Here is a 21699-nt window from a genome sequence, read left to right as displayed (position 1 = left end):
TCTCTGGTTTCTCAGTCTGTTTCCAAGTGCCGGTTTGAAGTTCCTGAAGTTTTCACTGTAAAACTTAGATGGAGCTAGTACCTCCCCATATATATGTATGGAGTGGAGTTTGCAACTTAAAAGAAACTTTGTGTTCCCAAAAAGCTAGGTGAAGCACGTCTTTCACACATACTTATCTCTCAGAACTGAGCATGTAGAGAGTCGTTCGTTCACCTAGAACAAAGGGAACGGGTTGCAGGAATAACTTTTACTCTGGTTTCTCAGTCTGTTTCCTAGGGCCGGTTTGAAGTTCCTGCAGTTTTCACATGTAAAACCGAGTTGGAGCTCGTAACTCCACATAAATATATATATGGTGTGTATTTTGCAACTGAAAAAAATCTTTGTGTTCCCAACAAGCTAGGTGAAGCACGGCTTTCACACACACTTATCTCTCAGAACTGAGCATGTGGAGAGACGTTCGTTCTTCTAGCACAAAGGGAACGGGTTGAAGGAGAAACTTTTACCCTGGTTTCTCAGTCTGTTTCCTACTGCCCGTTTGAAGTTCCTGCAGTTTTCACTGTAAAACCGAGTTGGAGCTAGTACCTCCCAATATATATGTATGGAGTGGACTTTGCAAGTGAAAAGAAATTTTGTGTTCCCAACAAGCTAGGTGAAGCACGGCTTTCACACACACTTATCTCTCAGAACTGAGCATGTGGAGAGACGTTCATTCATCTAGTACAAAAAGAACGGGTGGCAGGAGACACTTTTACTCTGGTTTCTCAGTCTGTTTCCTAGTTCCGGTATGAAGTTCCTGCAGTTTTCACTGTAAAACCGAGTTGGAGCTCGTACCTACCAATATATATGTATGGAGTGGAGTTTGCAAATGAAAAGAAACTTTGTATTCCCAACAAGCTAGTTGAAGAACGGCTTTCACATACACATATCTCTCAGAACTGAGCATGTGGAGAGACGTTCGTTCATCTAGCAAAAAGGGAACGGGTTGCAGGAGAAACTTTTTCTCTGGTTTCTCAGTCTGTTTCCAAGTGCCGGTTTGAAGTTCCTGAAGTTTTCACTGTAAAACTTAGATGGAGCTAGTACCTCCCCATATATATGTATGGAGTGGAGTTTGCAACTTAAAAGAAACTTTGTGTTCCCAAAAAGCTAGGTGAAGCACGTCTTTCACACATACTTATCTCTCAGAACTGAGCATGTAGAGAGTCGTTCGTTCACCTAGAACAAAGGGAACGGTTTGCAGGAGAAACTTTTACTCTGGTTTCTCAGTCTGTTTCCAAGTGCCTGTATGAAGTTCCTGCAGTTTTCACTGTAAAACCGAGTTGGAGCTAGTACCTACCTATATATATGTATGGAGTGGAGTTTGCAACTGAAAAGGAACTTTGTATTCCCAACAAGCTAGGTGACGGACGGCTTTCACACACACATATCTCTCAGAACTGAGCATGTGGAGAGTCGTTCGTTCATCTAGCACAAAGGGAACGGGTTGCAGGGATAACTTTTACTCTAGTTTCTCAGTCTGTTTCCTAGTGCCGGTTTGAAGTTCTTGCAGTTTTCACATGTAAAACCGAGTTGGAGCTGGTAACTACCCATATATATATAAGGAGTGGAGTTTGCAACTGAAAAGAAACTTTGTGTTCCCAACAAGCTAGGTGAAGCACGGCTTTCACACACACTTATCTCTCAGAACTGAGCATGTGGAGAGACGTTCGTTCATCTAGCACAAATGGAACGGTTTGCAGGAGGAACTTTTACTGTGGTTTCTCAGTCTTTTTCCTAGTGCCGGTTTTAAGTTCTTGCAGTTTTCACTGTAAAACAGAGTTGGAGCTAGTACGTACCCATATATATATATGGAGTGGAGTTTGCAACTGAAAAGAATCTTTGTGTTCCCAACAAGCTAGGTGAAGCACGGCTTTCACACAAACTTATCTCTCAGAACTGAGCATGTGGAGAGACTTTCGTTCATCTAGCACAAAGGGAAAGGTTTGCAGGAGGAACTTTTACTCTGGTTTCTCAGTCTGTTTCCTAGTGCCGGGTTGAAGTTCTTGCAATTTTCACAGTAAAACCGAGTTGGAGCTAGTACCTCCCCATATATATATATATGGAGTGGAGTTTGCAAATGAAAAGAAACTTTGTGTTCCCAAAAAGCTAGGTGAATCACGGCTTTCACACACACTTATCTCTCAGAACAGAGCATGTGGAGAGACGTTCGTTCATCTAGCACAAAGGGAACGGTTTGCAGGAGAAAGTATTTCTCTGGTATCTCAGTCTGTTTCTTAGTGCCGGTATGAAATTCTTGCAGTTTTCACTGTAAAACCGTGTTGGAGCTACTACCTCCCCATATATATGTATAGAGTGGATTTTGCAACTGAAAAGAAACTTTGTGTTCCCAACAAGCTACGTGAAGGACGGCTTTCACACCCACTTATCTCTCAGAAATGAGCATGTGGAGGGATGTCCGTTCATGTAGCACAAAGGGAACGGGTGGCAGGAGAAACTTTTACTCTGGTTTCTCAGTCTGTTTCTAAGTGCCGGTATGAAGTTCCTGCAATTTTCACTGTAAAAGCGAGTTGGAGTTAGTACCTACCTATATATATTTATGGAGTGGAGTTTGCAACTGAAAAGGAACTTTGTGTTCCCAACAAGCTAGGTGAAGGACGGCTTTCACACACACATCTCTCTCAGAACTGAGCATGTGGAGAGTCGTTCGTTCATCTAGCACAAAGGGAACGGGTTGCACGGATACATTTTACTCTAGTTTCTCAGTCTGTTTCCTAGTGCCGGTTTGAAGTTCTTGCAGTTTTCACCTGTAATACCGAGTTGGAGCTGGTAACTACCCATATATATATAAGGAGTGGAGTTTGCAACTGAAAAGAAACTTTGTGTTACCAACAAGCTAGGTGAAGCACGGCTTTCACACACACTTATCTCTCAGAACTGAGCATGTGGAGAGACGTTCGTTCATCTAGCACAAATGGAACGGTTTGCAGGAGGAACTTTTACTGTGGTTTCTCAGTCTTTTTCCTAGTGCCGGTTTTAAGTTCTTGAAGTTTTTACTGTAAATCGGAGTTGGAGCTAGTACCTCCCCATATATATGTATAGAGTGGATTTTGCAACTGAAAAGAAACTTTGTGTTCCCAACAAGCTATGTGAAGGACGGCTTTCACACCAACTTATCTCTCAGAAATGAGCATGTGGAGAGATGTCCGTTCATTTAGCACAAAGGGAACGGGTTGCAGGAGAAACTTTTACTCTGGTTTCTCAGTCTGTTTCCAAGTGCCGGGTTCAAGTTCCTCCAGTTTTCTCTGTAAAACCGAGTTGGAGCTAGTAACTCCCCATATATATGTATGGAGTGGAGTTTGCAACTGAAAAGGAACTTTGTGTTCCCTACAAGCTAGGTGAAGGACGGCTTTCACACACACTTATCCCTCAGAACTGAGCATGTGGAGAGACGTTCGTTCATCTAGCACAAAGGGAACGGGTTGCAGGAGAAACTTTTTCTCTGGTTTCTCAGTCTGTTTCCAAATGCCGGTTTTAATTTCCTGCAGTTATCACTGTAAAACCGAGATGGAGCTTGTACCTCCCCATATATATGTATGGAGTGGAGTTTGCAACTGAAAAGAATCTTTGTGTTCCCAAAAAGCTAGGTGAAGGACGACTTTCACACACACTTGTCTCTCAGAATTGAGCATGTGGAGAGACGTTCATTCATCTAGCACAAAGGGAACGGGTTGCAGGAATAACTTTTACTCTGGGTTCTCAGTCAGTTTCCTAGTGCCGGTATGAAGTTCCTGCAGTTTTCACAGTAAAACCGAGTTGGAGCTACTACCTACCTATATATATGTATGCAATGGAGTTTGCAAATTAAAAGGAACTTTGTGTTCCCAACAAGCTATGTGAAGTACGGCTTTCACACACACTTATATCTCAGAACTGAGCATGTGGAGAGTCTTTCGTTCATCTAGCACAAAGGGAACGGGTTGCAGGAATAACTTTTCTCTGGTTTCTCGTTGTGTTTCCTACTGCCGGTTTGAAGTTCCTGCAGTTTTCACATGTAAAACCGAGTTAGTGCTCGTAACTCCCCATATATATATATGGAGTGGAGTTTGCAACTGAAAAGAAACTTTGTGTTCCCAACAAGCTAGGTGAAGGACGGCTTTCACACACACTTATCTCTCAGAACTGAGCATGTGGAGAGACGTTCGTTCATCTAACACAAAGGGAACGGGTTGCAGGAGAATCTTTTTCTCTGGTTTCTCAGTCTGTTTCCTAGTGCCGGTTTGAAGTTCTTGCATTTTTCACTGTAAAACCGAGTTGGAGCTAGTACCTCCCCATATATATGTATGGAGTGGAGTTTGCAAATGAAAAGGAACTTTGGGTTGCAAACAAGCTAGGTGAAGGACGGCTTTCACACCCACTTTTCTCTCAGAACTGAGCATGTGGAGAGACGTTCGTTCATCTAGCACAAAAGGAACGGTTTGCAGGAGAAACTTTTTCTCTGGTTTCTCAGTCTGTTTCCTAGTGCCGGTTTGAAGTTCCTGCATTTTTCACATGTTAAACCGAGTTGGAGCTCGTAAATCCCCATATATATATATGGAATGGTTTTGCAACTGAAAAGAAACTTTGTGTTCCCAACAAGCTAGGTGAGGGAGGGCTTTCACACACAATTATCTCTCAGAACTGAGCATGTGGAGAGACGTTCGTTCATCTAGCACAAAGGGAACGGTTTGCAGGAGAAACTTTTACCCTGGTTTCTCAGTCTGTTCCCTAGTGCCGGTTTGAAGTTCTTGCAGTTTTCACTGTAAAACCGAGTTGGAGCTAGTACCTCCCCATATATATTTGTATGGAGTGGAGTTTGCAACTTAAAAGAAACTTTGTGTTCCCAAATAGCTAGTTGAAACATGGCTTTCACACACACTTATCTCTCAAAACTGAGCATGTTGAGAGACGCTAGTTCATCTAGCACAAATGGAACGGGATGCAGGAGGAACTTTTACTCTGCATTCTCAGTCTGTTTCCTAGTGCTGGTTTGAAGTTCCTGCAGTTTTCACTGTAAAAACGAGTTGGAGCTAGTTCCTCCCCATATATATGTATGGAGTGTAGTTTGCAAATGAAAAGGAACTTTGTGTTCCCAGCAAGCTAGGTGAAGGAAGGCTTTCACACACACTTATCTCTCAGAACTGAGCATGTGGAGAGACGTTCGTTCATCTAGCACAAAGGAAACGGGTTTCAGGAGAAACTTTTTCTCTGGTTTCTCAGTCTGTTTCCAAGTGCCGGTTTGAAGTTCCTGCAGTTTTCACTGTAAAACCGTGTTGGAGCTAGTACCTCCCCATATATATGTATGGTGTGGAGTTTGCAACTGAAAAGAAACTTTTTGTTCCCAACAAACTAGGTGAAGCACGGCTTTCACACACACTTATCTCTCAGAACTGAGCATGTGGAGAGACGTTCGTTCATCTAGCACAAAGGGAACGGGTTGCAGGAGGAACTTTAACTGGTTTCTCAGTATGTTTCCTACTGCCCGTTTGAAGTTCCTGCAGTTTTCACAGTAAAACCGAGTTGGAGCTACTACCTACCTATATATATGTATGCAATGGAGTTTGCAAATTAAAAGGAACTTTGTGTTCCCAACAAGCTATGTGAAGTACGGCTTTCACACACACTTATATCTCAGAACTGAGCATGTGGAGAGTCTTTCGTTCATCTAGCACAAAGGGAACGGGTTGCAGGAATAACTTTTCTCTGGTTTCTCGTTGTGTTTCCTACTGCCGGTTTGAAGTTCCTGCAGTTTTCACATGTAAAACCGAGTTAGTGCTCGTAACTCCCCATATATATATATGGAGTGGAGTTTGCAACTGAAAAGAAACTTTGTGTTCCCAACAAGCTAGGTGAAGGACGGCTTTCACACACACTTATCTCTCAGAACTGAGCATGTGGAGAGACGTTCGTTCATCTAACACAAAGGGAACGGGTTGCAGGAGAATCTTTTTCTCTGGTTTCTCAGTCTGTTTCCTAGTGCCGGTTTGAAGTTCTTGCATTTTTCACTGTAAAACCGAGTTGGAGCTAGTACCTCCCCATATATATGTATGGAGTGGAGTTTGCAAATGAAAAGGAACTTTGGGTTGCAAACAAGCTAGGTGAAGGACGGCTTTCACACCCACTTTTCTCTCAGAACTGAGCATGTGGAGAGACGTTCGTTCATCTAGCACAAAAGGAACGGTTTGCAGGAGAAACTTTTTCTCTGGTTTCTCAGTCTGTTTCCTAGTGCCGGTTTGAAGTTCCTGCATTTTTCACATGTTAAACCGAGTTGGAGCTCGTAAATCCCCATATATATATATGGAATGGTTTTGCAACTGAAAAGAAACTTTGTGTTCCCAACAAGCTAGGTGAGGGAGGGCTTTCACACACACTTATCTCTCAGAACTGAGCATGTGGAGAGACGTTCGTTCATCTAGCACAAAGGGAACGGTTTGCAGGAGAAACTTTTACTCTGGTTTCTCAGTCTGTTTCCTAGTGCCGGGTTGAAGTTCTTGCAATTTTCACAGTAAAACCGAGTTGGAGCTAGTACCTCCCCATATATATATATATGGAGTGGAGTTTGCAAATGAAAAGAAACTTTGTGTTCCCAAAAAGCTAGGTGAATCACGGCTTTCACACACACTTATCTCTCAGAACAGAGCATGTGGAGAGACGTTCGTTCATCTAGCACAAAGGGAACGGGTTGCAGGAGAAAGTATTTCTCTGGTATCTCAGTCTGTTTCTTAGTGCCGGTATGAAATTCTTGCAGTTTTCACTGTAAAACCGTGTTGGAGCTACTACCTCCCCATATATATGTATAGAGTGGATTTTACAACTGAAAAGAAACTTTGTGTTCCCAACAAGCTACGTGAAGGACGGCTTTCACACCCACTTATCTCTCAGAAATGAGCATGTGGAGGGATGTCCGTTCATGTAGCACAAAGGGAACGGGTGGCAGGAGAAACTTTTACTCTGGTTTCTCAGTCTGTTTCTAAGTGCCGGTATGAAGTTCCTGCAATTTTCACTGTAAAAGCGAGTTGGAGTTAGTACCTACCTATATATATTTATGGAGTGGAGTTTGCAACTGAAAAGGAACTTTGTGTTCCCAACAAGCTAGGTGAAGGACGGCTTTCACACACACATCTCTCTCAGAACTGAGCATGTGGAGAGTCGTTCGTTCATCTAGCACAAAGGGAACGGGTTGCACGGATACATTTTACTCTAGTTTCTCAGTCTGTTTCCTAGTGCCGGTTTGAAGTTCTTGCAGTTTTCACCTGTAATACCGAGTTGGAGCTGGTAACTACCCATATATATATAAGGAGTGGAGTTTGCAACTGAAAAGAAACTTTGTGTTCCCAACAAGCTAGGTGAAGCACGGCTTTCACACACACTTATCTCTCAGAACTGAGCATGTGGAGAGACGTTCGTTCATCTAGCACAAATGGAACGGTTTGCAGGAGGAACTTTTACTGTGGTTTCTCAGTCTTTTTCCTAGTGCCGGTTTTAAGTTCTTGAAGTTTTTACTGTAAATCGGAGTTGGAGCTAGTACCTCCCCATATATATGTATAGAGTGGATTTTGCAACTGAAAAGAAACTTTGTGTTCCCAACAAGCTATGTGAAGGACGGCTTTCACACCAACTTATCTCTCAGAAATGAGCATGTGGAGAGATGTCCGTTCATTTAGCACAAAGGGAACGGGTTGCAGGAGAAACTTTTACTCTGGTTTCTCAGTCTGTTTCCAAGTGCCGGGTTCAAGTTCCTGCAGTTTTCTCTGTAAAACCGAGTTGGAGCTAGTAACTCCCCATATATATGTATGGAGTGGAGTTTGCAACTGAAAAGGAACTTTGTGTTCCCTACAAGCTAGGTGAAGGACGGCTTTCACACACACTTATCCCTCAGAACTGAGCATGTGGAGAGACGTTCGTTCATCTAGCACAAAGGGAACGGGTTGCAGGAGAAACTTTTTCTCTGGTTTCTCAGTCTGTTTCCAAATGCCGGTTTTAATTTCCTGCAGTTATCACTGTAAAACCGAGATGGAGCTTGTACCTCCCCATATATATGTATGGAGTGGAGTTTGCAACTGAAAAGAATCTTTGTGTTCCCAAAAAGCTAGGTGAAGGACGACTTTCACACACACTTGTCTCTCAGAATTGAGCATGTGGAGAGACGTTCATTCATCTAGCACAAAGGGAACGGGTTGCAGGAATAACTTTTACTCTGGGTTCTCAGTCAGTTTCCTAGTGCCGGTATGAAGTTCCTGCAGTTTTCACAGTAAAACCGAGTTGGAGCTACTACCTACCTATATATATGTATGCAATGGAGTTTGCAAATTAAAAGGAACTTTGTGTTCCCAACAAGCTATGTGAAGTACGGCTTTCACACACACTTATATCTCAGAACTGAGCATGTGGAGAGTCTTTCGTTCATCTAGCACAAAGGGAACGGGTTGCAGGAATAACTTTTCTCTGGTTTCTCGTTGTGTTTCCTACTGCCGGTTTGAAGTTCCTGCAGTTTTCACATGTAAAACCGAGTTAGTGCTCGTAACTCCCCATATATATATATGGAGTGGAGTTTGCAACTGAAAAGAAACTTTGTGTTCCCAACAAGCTAGGTGAAGGACGGCTTTCACACACACTTATCTCTCAGAACTGAGCATGTGGAGAGACGTTCGTTCATCTAACACAAAGGGAACGGGTTGCAGGAGAATCTTTTTCTCTGGTTTCTCAGTCTGTTTCCTAGTGCCGGTTTGAAGTTCTTGCATTTTTCACTGTAAAACCGAGTTGGAGCTAGTACCTCCCCATATATATGTATGGAGTGGAGTTTGCAAATGAAAAGGAACTTTGGGTTGCAAACAAGCTAGGTGAAGGACGGCTTTCACACCCACTTTTCTCTCAGAACTGAGCATGTGGAGAGACGTTCGTTCATCTAGCACAAAAGGAACGGTTTGCAGGAGAAACTTTTTCTCTGGTTTCTCAGTCTGTTTCCTAGTGCCGGTTTGAAGTTCCTGCATTTTTCACATGTTAAACCGAGTTGGAGCTCGTAAATCCCCATATATATATATGGAATGGTTTTGCAACTGAAAAGAAACTTTGTGTTCCCAACAAGCTAGGTGAGGGAGGGCTTTCACACACAATTATCTCTCAGAACTGAGCATGTGGAGAGACGTTCGTTCATCTAGCACAAAGGGAACGGTTTGCAGGAGAAACTTTTACCCTGGTTTCTCAGTCTGTTCCCTAGTGCCGGTTTGAAGTTCTTGCAGTTTTCACTGTAAAACCGAGTTGGAGCTAGTACCTCCCCATATATATTTGTATGGAGTGGAGTTTGCAACTTAAAAGAAACTTTGTGTTCCCAAATAGCTAGTTGAAACATGGCTTTCACACACACTTATCTCTCAAAACTGAGCATGTTGAGAGACGCTAGTTCATCTAGCACAAATGGAACGGGATGCAGGAGGAACTTTTACTCTGCATTCTCAGTCTGTTTCCTAGTGCTGGTTTGAAGTTCCTGCAGTTTTCACTGTAAAAACGAGTTGGAGCTAGTTCCTCCCCATATATATGTATGGAGTGTAGTTTGCAAATGAAAAGGAACTTTGTGTTCCCAGCAAGCTAGGTGAAGGAAGGCTTTCACACACACTTATCTCTCAGAACTGAGCATGTGGAGAGACGTTCGTTCATCTAGCACAAAGGAAACGGGTTTCAGGAGAAACTTTTTCTCTGGTTTCTCAGTCTGTTTCCAAGTGCCGGTTTGAAGTTCCTGCAGTTTTCACTGTAAAACCGTGTTGGAGCTAGTACCTCCCCATATATATGTATGGTGTGGAGTTTGCAACTGAAAAGAAACTTTTTGTTCCCAACAAACTAGGTGAAGCACGGCTTTCACACACACTTATCTCTCAGAACTGAGCATGTGGAGAGACGTTCGTTCATCTAGCACAAAGGGAACGGGTTGCAGGAGGAACTTTAACTGGTTTCTCAGTATGTTTCCTACTGCCCGTTTGAAGTTCCTGCAGTTTTCACAGTAAAACCGAGTTGGAGCTACTACCTACCTATATATATGTATGCAATGGAGTTTGCAAATTAAAAGGAACTTTGTGTTCCCAACAAGCTATGTGAAGTACGGCTTTCACACACATTTATATCTCAGAACTGAGCATGTGGAGAGTCTTTCGTTCATCTAGCACAAAGGGAACGGGTTGCAGGAATAACTTTTCTCTGGTTTCTCGTTGTGTTTCCTACTGCCGGTTTGAAGTTCCTGCAGTTTTCACATGTAAAACCGAGTTAGTGCTCGTAACTCCCCATATATATATATGGAGTGGAGTTTGCAACTGAAAAGAAACTTTGTGTTCCCAACAAGCTAGGTGAAGGACGGCTTTCACACACACTTATCTCTCAGAACTGAGCATGTGGAGAGACGTTCGTTCATCTAACACAAAGGGAACGGGTTGCAGGAGAATCTTTTTCTCTGGTTTCTCAGTCTGTTTCCTAGTGCCGGTTTGAAGTTCTTGCATTTTTCACTGTAAAACCGAGTTGGAGCTAGTACCTCCCCATATATATGTATGGAGTGGAGTTTGCAAATGAAAAGGAACTTTGTGTTCCAAACAAGCTAGGTGAAGGACGGCTTTCACACCCACTTTTCTCTCAGAACTGAGCATGTGGAGAGACGTTCGTTCATCTAGCACAAAAGGAACGGTTTGCAGGAGAAACTTTTTCTCTGGTTTCTCAGTCTGTTTCCTAGTGCCGGTTTGAAGTTCCTGCATTTTTCACATGTTAAACCGAGTTGGAGCTCGTAAATCCCCATATATATATATGGAATGGTTTTGCAACTGAAAAGAAACTTTGTGTTCCCAACAAGCTAGGTGAGGGAGGGCTTTCACACACACTTATCTCTCAGAACTGAGCATGTGGAGAGACGTTCGTTCATCTAGCACAAAGGGAACGGTTTGCAGGAGAAACTTTTACCCTGGTTTCTCAGTCTGTTCCCTAGTGCCGGTTTGAAGTTCTTGCAGTTTTCACTGTAAAACCGAGTTGGAGCTAGTACCTCCCCATATATATTTGTATGGAGTGGAGTTTGCAACTTAAAAGAAACTTTGTGTTCCCAAATAGCTAGTTGAAACATGGCTTTCACACACACTTATCTCTCAAAACTGAGCATGTTGAGAGACGCTAGTTCATCTAGCACAAATGGAACGGGATGCAGGAGGAACTTTTACTCTGCATTCTCAGTCTGTTTCCTAGTGCTGGTTTGAAGTTCCTGCAGTTTTCACTGTAAAAACGAGTTGGAGCTAGTTCCTCCCCATATATATGTATGGAGTGTAGTTTGCAAATGAAAAGGAACTTTGTGTTCCCAGCAAGCTAGGTGAAGGAAGGCTTTCACACACACTTATCTCTCAGAACTGAGCATGTGGAGAGACGTTCGTTCATCTAGCACAAAGGAAACGGGTTTCAGGAGAAACTTTTTCTCTGGTTTCTCAGTCTGTTTCCAAGTGCCGGTTTGAAGTTCCTGCAGTTTTCACTGTAAAACCGTGTTGGAGCTAGTACCTCCCCATATATATGTATGGTGTGGAGTTTGCAACTGAAAAGAAACTTTTTGTTCCCAACAAACTAGGTGAAGCACGGCTTTCACACACACTTATCTCTCAGAACTGAGCATGTGGAGAGACGTTCGTTCATCTAGCACAAAGGGAACGGGTTGCAGGGGGAACTTTAACTGGTTTCTCAGTATGTTTCCTACTGCCCGTTTGAAGTTCCTGCAGTTTTCACTGTAAAACAGAGTTGGAGCTAGTACCTCCCCATATATATGTATGGAGTGGAGTTTGCAAGTGAAAAGAAACATTGTGTTCCCAACAAGCTAGGTGAAGGACGGCTTTCACACCCACTTATCTCTCAGAACTTAGCATGTGGAGAGACGTTCGTTCATCTAGCACAAAGGGAACGGGTTGCAGGAAGAACTTTTACTCTGGTATCTCAGTCTGTTTCCTTGTGCCGGATTGAAGTTCCTGCAGTTTTCACTGTAACACCGAGTTGGATCTAGTACCTACCTATATATATGTATGCAATGGAGTTTGCAACTTAAAAGGAACTTTGTGTTCCCAACAAGCTAGGTGAAGGACGGCTTTCACACACACTTATCTCTCAGAACTGAGCATGTGGAGAGTCGTTCGTTCATCTAGCATAAAGGGAACGGGTTGCAGGAATAACTTTTACTCTGGTTTCTCAGTGTGTTTCCTAGTGCCGGTTTGAAGTTCCTGCAGTTTTCACATGTAAAATCGAGTTAGAGCTCGTAACTCCCCATATATATATATGGAGTGGAGTTTGCAACTGAAAAGAAACTTTGTGTTCCCAACAAGCTAGGTGAAGGACGGCTTTCACACACACTTATCTCTCAGAACTGAGCATGTGGAGAGACGTTCGTTCATCTAGCACAAAGGGAACGGGTGACAGGAGAATCTTTTTCTCTGGTATCTCAGTCTGTTTCCTACTGCCGGTTTGAAGTTCTTGCAGTTTTCACTGTAAAACCGAGTTGGAGTTAGTACCTCCCCAAATATATGTATGGAGTGTTGTTTGCAAGTGAAAACAAACTTTGTGTTCCCAACAAGCTAGGTGAAGGACGGCTTTCACACCCACTTTTCTCTCAGCACTGAGCATGTGTAGAGACGTTCGTTCATCTAGCACAAAGGGAACGGGTTGCAGGAGAACCTTTTTCCCTGGTTTCTCAGTCTGTTTCCTAGTGCCGGTTTGAATTTCCTGCAGTTTTCACATGTGAAACCGAGTAGGAGCTCGTAACCCCCCATATATATATATGGAATGGATTTTGCAACTGAAAAGAAACTTTGTGTTCCCAACAAGGTAGGTGAAGGAGGGCTTTCACACACACTTATCTCTCAGAACTGAGCATGTGGAGAGACGTTCGTTCATCTTGCACAAAGGGAAAGCTTTGCAGGAGAAACATTTACTCTGGTTTCTCAGTCTGTTTCCTAGTGCCGGTTTGAAGTTCCTGCAGTTTTCACTGTAAAACAGAGTTGGAGCTAGTACCTCCCCATATATATGTATGGAATGGAGTTTGCAACTGAAAAGGAACTTTGTGTTCCCAACAAGCTAGGTGAAGGACGGCTTTCACACGCACTTAACTCTCAGAACTGAGCATGTGGAGAGACGTTCGTTCATCTAGCACAAAGTGAACGGGTTGCAGGAGAAAATTTTTCTCTGGTTTCTCAGTCTGTTTCCTAGTGCCGGTTTGAAGTTCTTGCAGTTTTCACTGTAAAACCGAGTTGGAGCTAGTATCTCCCCATATATATGTATGGAGTGGAGTTAGCAAGTGAAAAGAAACTTTGTGTTCCCAACAAGCTAGGTGAAGGACGGCTTTCACACCCACTTGTCTCTCAGAACTGAGCATGTGTAGAGACGTTCGTTCATCTAGCACAAAGGGAACGGTTTGCAGGAGAACCTTTTTCCCTGGTTTCTCAGTCTGTTTCCTAGTGCCGGTTTGAATTTCCTGCAGTTTTCACATGTAAAACCGAGTAGGAGCTCGTAACCCCCCATATATATATATGGAATGGATTTTGCAACTGAAAAGAAACTTTGTGTTCCCAACAATGTAGGTGAAGGAGGGCTTTCACACACACTTATCTCTCAGAACTGAGCATGTGGAGAGACGTTCGTTCATCTAGCACAAAGGGAACGGGTTGCAGGAATAACTTTTACTCTGGTTTCTCAGTCTGTTTCCTAGTTCCGGTTTGAAGTTCCTGCAGTTTTCACTGTAAATCCGATTTGGAGCTAGTACCTACCTATATATATGTATGGAATCGAGTTTGCAACTGAAAAGGAACTTTGTGTTCCCAACAAGCTAGTTGAAGGACGGATTTCACACACACTTATCTCTCAGAACTGACATGTGGAGAGTCGTTCGTTCATCTAGCACAAAGGGAACGGATTGCAGGAATAACTTTTACTCTGGTTTCTCAGTCTGTTTCCTAGTGCCGGCTTGAAGTTCCTGCAGTTTTCACATGTAAAACCGAGTTGGAGCTCGTAACTCCCCATATATATATATGGAGTGGATTTTGCAACTAAAAAGAAACTTTGTGTTCCCAACAAGCTTGGTGAAGGACGGCTTTCACACACACTTATCTCTCAGCACTGAGCATGTGGGGAGACTTTCGTTCATCTAGCACAAAAGGAACGGTTTGCAAGAGGAACTTTTACTCTGGTTTCTCAGTCTCTTTCCTACTGCCGGTTTGAAGTTCCTGCAGTTTTCACTGTAAAACCGAGTTGGAGCTAGTACCTCCCCATATATATGTATGGGGTGGAGTTTGCAAGTGAAAAGAAACTTTGTGTTCCCAACAAGCTAGGTGAAGGACGGCTTTCACACCCACTTGTCTCTCAGAACTGAGCATGTGAAGAGACGTTCGTTCATCTAGCACAAAGTGAACGGGTTGCAGGAATAACTTTTACTCTGGTTTCTCAGACGGTTTCCTAGTGCCGGATTGAATTTCCTGCAGTTTTCACTGTAAAACCGAGTTGGAGCTAGTACCTAACTATTTTTATCTATGGAATGGATTTTGCAACTGAAAAGGAACTTTGTGTTCCCAACAAGCAAGGTGAAGGATGGCTTCACACACAATTATCTCTCAGAACTGAGCATGTGGAGAGTGTTCGTTCATCTAGCACAAAGGGAACGGGTTGCAGGAGGAACTTTTACTCTGGTTTCTCAGTCTGTTTCCTAGTGCCGGTTTGAAGTTCCTGCAGTTTTCACTGTAAAACCGAGTTGGAGCTAGTACCCCCCCATATATATGTATGGAGTGGAGTTTGCAACTGAAAAGGAACTTTGTGTTCCCAACAAGCTAGGTGAAGGACGGCTTTCACACACACTTATCTCTCAGAACTGAGCATGTGGAGAGACGTTCGTTCATCTAGCACAAAGGGAACGGGTTGCAGGAGAAACTTTTTCTCTGGTTTCTCAGTCTGTTTCCAAGTGCCGGTTTGAAGTTCCTGCAGTTTTCACTGTAAAACCGAAATGGAGCTAGTACCTCCCCATATATATGTATGGAATGGTGTTTGCAACTGAAAAGAAACTTTGTGTTCCCAACAAGCTAGGTGAAGCACGGCTTTCACACACACTTATCTCTCAGAACTGAGCATGTGGAGAGACATTCGTTCATCTAGCACAAAGGGAACGGGTTGCAGGAGAAACTTTTTCTCTGGTTTCTCAGTCTGTTTCCTAGTGCCGGTTTGAAGTTCCTGCAGTTTTCACTGTAAAACCGAGTTGGAACTAGTACCTCCCCATATCTATGTATGGAGTGGAGTTTGCAAATGAAAAGGAAATTTGTGTTCCCAACTAGCTAGGTGAAGGACGGATTTCACACACACTTATCTCTCAGAACTGAGCATGTGGAGAGACGTTCGTTCATCTAGCACAAAAGGTACGGGTTGCAGGTGGAACTTTTACTCTGGTTTCTAAGTCTGTTTCCTAGTGCCGGTTTCAAGTTCCTGCAGTTTTCACTGTAAAACCGAGTTGGAGCTAGTACCTCCCCATATATAAGTATGGAGTGGAGTTTGCAACTGAAAAGGAACTTTGTGTTCCCAACAACCTAGGTGAAGGACGGCTTTCAGACACATTTATCTCTTCAGAACTGAGCATGTGGTGAGACGTTCGTTCATCTAGCACAAAGGGAACGGGTTGCAGGTGAAACTTTCTATTTGGTTTCTCAGTCTGTTTCCAAGTGCCGGTTTGAAGTTCTTGCCGTTTTCACTGTAAAACCGAGGTGGAGCTAGTACCTCCCCATATATATGTATGGAGTGGAGTTTGCAAGTGAAAAGAAACTTTGTGTTCCCAACAAGCTAGGTGAAGGACGGCTTTCACACACACTTATCTCTCAGAACTGAGCATGTGGAGAGACGTTCTTTCATCTAGCAAAAAGGGAACGGGTTGCAAGAGAAACTTTTACTCAGGTTTCTCAGTCTGTTTCCTAGTGCCGGTTTGAAGTTCCTGAAGTTTTCACTGTAAAACCGAGTTGGAGCTAGTACCTCCCCATATATATGTATGGAGTGGAGTTTGCAAATTAAAAGGATCTTTGTGTTACCAACAAGCTAGGTGAAGGACGGCTTTCACACACACTTATCTCTCTGAACTGAGCATGTGGAGAGACGTTCGTTCATCTAGCACAAAGGGAACGGGTTGCAAGAGCAACTTTTACTCTGGTTTCTCAGTTTGTTTCCTAGTGCCGGTTTGAAGTTCCTGCAGTTTTCACTGTAAAACCGAGTTGGAGCTCGTACCTACCCATATATATGTATGGAGTGGAGTTTGCAAATGAAAAGAAACTTTGTGTTTCCAACAAGCTAGTTGAAGGGCGGCTTTCACATACACATATCTCTCAGAAATGAGCATGTGGTAGTCGTTCGTTCATCTAGCACAAAGGGAACGGGTTGCAGGTGGAACTTTTACTCTGGTTTCTCATTCTGTTTCCTAGTGCCGGTTTCAAGTTCCTGCAGTTTTCACTGTAAAACCGAGTTGGAGCTCGTACCTACCCATATATATGTATAGAGTGGAGTTTGCAACTGAAAAGAAACTTTGTGTTCCCAACAAGCAAGGTGAAGGGCGGCTTTCACACACAATTATCCCTCAGAACTGAGCATGTGGAGAGACGTTCGTTCATCTACCACAAAGGGAACGGGTTGCAGGAGATACATTTTCTCTGGTTTCACACTCTGTTTCCAAGTGCCGGTTTGAAGTTCCTGCAGTTTTCACTGTAAAACCGAGATGGAGCTAGTACCTCCCCATATATATGTATGGAGTGGAGTTTGCAACTGAAAAGAAACTTTGTGTTCCCAACAAGCTAGGTGAAGCACGGCTTTCACACATACTTATTTCTCAGAACTTAGCATGTGGACAGACGTTCGTTCATCTAGCACAAAGGGAACGGATTGCAAGGGCAAATTTTCTCTGGTTTCTCAGTCTGTTTCCTATTGCCGGTTTGAAGTTCCTGCAGTTTTCACTGTAAAACCGAGTTGGAGCTAGTACCTCCCCATATCTATGTATGGAGTGGAGTTTGCAAATGAAAAGGAACTTTGTGTTCCCAACAAGCAAGGTGAAGTACGGCTTTCACACAGACTTATCTCTCAGAACTGAGCATGTGGAGAGACGTTCGTTCATCTAGCACAAAGGGAACGGGTTGCAGGAGAAACTTTTTCTCTGGTTTCTCAGGCTGTTTCCTAGTGCCGGTTTGAAGTTCCTGCAGTTTTCTCTGTAAAACCGAGTTGGAGCTCGTACATACCCATATATATGTATGGAGTGGAGTTTGCAAATGAAAAGAAACTTTGTGTCCCCAAAAAGCTAGTTGAAGGACGGCTTTCACATACACCTATCTCTCAGAACTGAGCATGTGGAGAAACGTTCGTTCATCTAGCACAAAGGAACGGGTTGCAGGAGGAACTTTTACTCTGGTTTCTAAGTCTGTTTCCTAGTGCCGGTTTCAAGTTCCTGCAGTTTTCACTGTAAAACAGAGTTGGAGCTAGTACTTCCCCATATATATGTATGGAGTGGAGTTTGCAACTGAACAGGAACTTTGTGTTCTCAACAAACTAGGTGAAGCACGGCTTTCACACATACTTATTTCTCAGAACTTAGCATGTGGACAGACGTTCGTTCATCTAGCACAAAGGAACGGGTTGCAAGAGCAACTTTTCTCTGGTTTCTCAGTCTGTTTCCTAGTGCCGGTTTGAAGTTCCTGCAGTTTTCACTGTAAAACCGAGTTGGAGCTGGTACCTCCCCATATCTATGTATGGAGTGGAGTTTGCAAATGAAAAGGAACTTTGTGTTCCCAACAAGCTAGGTGAAGTACGGCTTTCACACAGACTTATCTCTCAGAACTGAGCATGTGGAGAGACGTTCGTTCATCTAGCACAAAGGGAACGGGTTGCAGGAGAAACTTTTTCTCTGGTTTCTAAGGCTGTTTCCTAGTGCCGGTTTGAAGTTCCTGCAGTTTTCTCTGTAAAACCGAGTTGGAGCTCGTACCTACCCATATATATGTATGGAGTGGAGTTTGTAAATGTAAAGAAACTATGTGTCCCCAACAAGCTAGTTGAAGGACGGCTTTCACATACACATATCTCTCAGAACTGAGCATGTGGAGAGTCGTTCGTTCATCTAGCACAAAGGGAACGGATTGCAGGAATAACTTTTACTCTGGTTTCTCAGTCTGTTTCCTAGTGCCGGTTTGAAGTTCCTGCAGTTTTCACATGTAAAACCGAGTTGGAGCTCGTAAATCCCCATATATATATATGGAGTGGATTTTGCAACTAAAAAGAAACTTTGTGTTCCCAACAAGCTTGGTGAAGGACGGCTTTCACACACACTTATCTCTCAGCACTGAGCATGTGGAGAGACTTTCGTTCATCTAGCACAAAGGGAACGGTTTGCAAGAGGAACTTTTACTCTGGTTTCTCAGTCTGTTTCCTACTGCCGGTTTGAAGTTCCTGCAGTTTTCACTGTAAAACCGAGTTGGTGCTAGTACCTAACTATATTTATCTATGGAATGGATTTTGCAACTGAAAAGGAACTTTGTGTTCCCAACAAGCAAGGTGAAGGATGGCTTCACACACAATTATCTCTCAGAACTGAGCATGTGGAGAGTGTTCGTTCATCTAGCACAAAGGGAACGGGTTGCAGGAGGAACTTTTACTCTGGTTTCTCAGTCTGTTTCCTAGTGCCGGTTTGAAGTTCCTGCAGTTTTCACTGTAAAACCGAGTTGGAGCTAGTACCTCCCCTTATATATGTATGGAGTGGAGTTTGCAACTGAAAAGGAACTTTGTGTTCCCAACAAGCTAGGTGAAGGACGGCTTTCACACACACTTATCTCTCAGAACTGAGCATGTGGAGAGACGTTCGTTCATCTAGCACAAAGGGAACGGGTTGCAGGAGAAACTTTTTCTCTGGTTTCTCAGTCTGTTTCCAAGTGCCGGTTTGAAGTTCCTGCAGTTTTCACTGTAAAACCGAGATGGAGCTAGTACCTCACCATATATATGTATGGAGTGGAGTTTGCAACTGAAAAGAATCTTTGTGTTCCCAACAAGCTAGGTGAAGCACGGCTTTCACACACACTTATCTCTCAGAACTGAGCATGTGGAGAGACATTCGTTCATCTTGCACAAACGAAACGGGTTGCAAGAGAAACTTTTCTCTGGTTTCTCAGTCTGTTTCCTAGTGCCGGTTGGAAGTTCCTGCAGTTTTCACTGTAAAACCGAGTTGGAGCTAGTACCTCCCCATATCTATATATGGAGTGGAGTTTGCAAATGAAAAAGAAATTTGTGTTCCCAACTAGCTAGGTGAAGGACGGATTTCACACACACTTATCTCTCAGAACTGAGCATGTGGAGAGACGTTCGTTCATCTAGCACAAAAGGAACGGGTTGCAGGAGGAACTTTTACTCTGGTTTCTAAGTCTGTTTCCTAGTGCCGGTTTCAAGTTCCTGCAGTTTTCATTGTAAAACCGAGTTGGAGCTAGTACCTCCCCATATATAAGTATGGAGTGGAGTTTGCAACTGAAATGGAACTTTGTGTTCCCAACAACCTAGGTGAAGGATGGCTTTCAGACACATTTATCTCTCAGAATTGAGCATGTGGAGAGACGTTCGTTCATCTAGCACAAAGGGAACGGGTTTCAGGTGAAACTTTCTCTCTGGTTTCTCAGTCTGTTTCCAAGTGCCGGTTTGAAGTTCTTGCAGTTTTCTCTGTAAAACGGAGTTGGAGCTAGTACCTCCCCATATATATGTATGGAGTGGAGTTTGCAAGTGAAAAGAAACTTTGTGTTCCCAACAAGCTGGGTGAAGAACGGCTTCCACACACACTTATCTCTCAGAACTGAGCATGTGGAGAGACGTTCTTTCATCTAGCACAAAGGGAACGGGTTGCAAGTGAAACTTTTTCTCAGATTTCTCAGTCTGTTTACTAGTGCCGTTTTGAAGTTCCTTAAGTTTTCACTGTAAAACCGAGTTGGAGCTAGTACCTCCCCATATATATGTATGGAGTGGAGTTTGCAAATTAAAAGGATCTTTGTGTTCCCAACAAGCTAGGTGAAGGACGGCTTCCACACACACTTATCTCTCAGAACTGAGCATGTGGAGAGACGTTCGTTCATCTAGCACAAAGGGAAAGGGTTGCAGGAGAAACATTTTCTCTGGTTTCTCATTCTGTTTCCTAGTGCCGGTTTCAAATTCCTGCAGTTTTCACTGTAAAACCGAGTTGGAGCTAGTACCTCCCCATATATATGTATGGAGTGGAGTTTGCAACTGAAAAGAAACTTTGTGTTCCCAACAAGCTAGGTGAAGCACGGCTTTCACATATACTTAATTTCTCAGAACTTAGCATGTGGACAGACTTTCGTTCATCTAGCACAAAGGGAACGGGTTGCAAGAGCAACTTTTCTCTGGTTTCTCAGTCTGTTTCCTATTGCCGGTTTGAAGTTCCTGCAGTTTTCACTGTAAAACCGAGTTGGAGCTGGTACCTCCCCATATCTATGTATGGAGTGGAGTTTGCAAATGAAAAGGAACTTTGTGTTCCCAACAAGCTAGGTGAAGTACGGCTTTCACACAGACTTATCTCTCAGAACTGAGCATGTGGAGAGACGTTCGTTCATCTAGCACAAAGGGAACGGGTTGCAGGAGAAACTTTTTCTCTGGTTTCTCGGGCTGTTTCCTAGTGCCGGTTTGAAGTTCCTGCAGTTTTCTCTGTAAAACCGAGTTGGAGCTCGTACATACCCATATATATGTATGGAGTGGAGTTTGCAAATGAAAAGAAACTTTGTGTCCCCAACAAGCTAGTTGAAGGACGGCTTTCACATACACCTATCTCTCAGAACTGAGCATGTGGAGAAACGTTCGTTCATCTAGCACAAAGGAACGGGTTGCAGGAGGAACTTTTACTCTGGTTTCTAAGTCTGTTTCCTAGTGCCGGTTTCAATTTCCTGCAGTTTTCACTGTAAAACCGAGTTGGAGCTAGTACCTCCCCATATATATGTATGGAGTGGGGTTTGCAACTGAAAAGGAACTTTGTGTTCCCAACAAGCTAGGTGAAGGACGGCTTTCACACACACTTGTCTCTCATATCTGAGCATGTGGAGAGACGTTCGTTCATGTAGCACAAAGTGAACGGGTTGCAAGAGAAACTTTTTCTCTGGTTTCTCAGTCTTTTTCCTAGTGCCGGTTTGAATTTCCTGCAGTTTTCACTGTATAATCGAGTTGGAGCTAGTACCTCCCCATATATATGTATGGAGTGGAGTTTGCAAATGAAAAAGAACTTTGTGTTCCCAACAAGTTAGGTGAAGGATTCTTTCACACACACTTATCTCTCAGAACTGAGCATGTGGAGAGACGTTCGTTCATCTAGCACAAAGGGAACGGGTTGCAGGAGAAACTTTTTCTCTGGTTTCTCAGTCTGTTTCCAAGTGCCGGTTTGAAGTTCTTGCAGTTTTCATTGTAAAACCGTGTTGGAGCTAGTACCTCCCCATAAATATGTATGGAGTGGAGTTTGCAAATTAAAAGGATCTTTGTGTTACCAACAAGCTAGCTGAAGTACGGCTTTCACACAGACTTATCTCTCAGAACTTAGCATGTGGACAGACGTTCGTTCATCTAGCACAAAGGGAACGGGTTGCAGGAGAAACTTTTTCTCTGGTTTCTCAGGCTGTTTCCTAGTGCCGG

The sequence above is a fragment of the Camelus bactrianus genome, chromosome 24, assembly GCF_048773025.1.
Source record: "Camelus bactrianus isolate YW-2024 breed Bactrian camel chromosome 24, ASM4877302v1, whole genome shotgun sequence".
In the NCBI taxonomy this organism is placed as follows: domain Eukaryota; kingdom Metazoa; phylum Chordata; class Mammalia; order Artiodactyla; family Camelidae; genus Camelus; species Camelus bactrianus.
Note: the sequence above shows the minus strand (reverse complement) of the source record.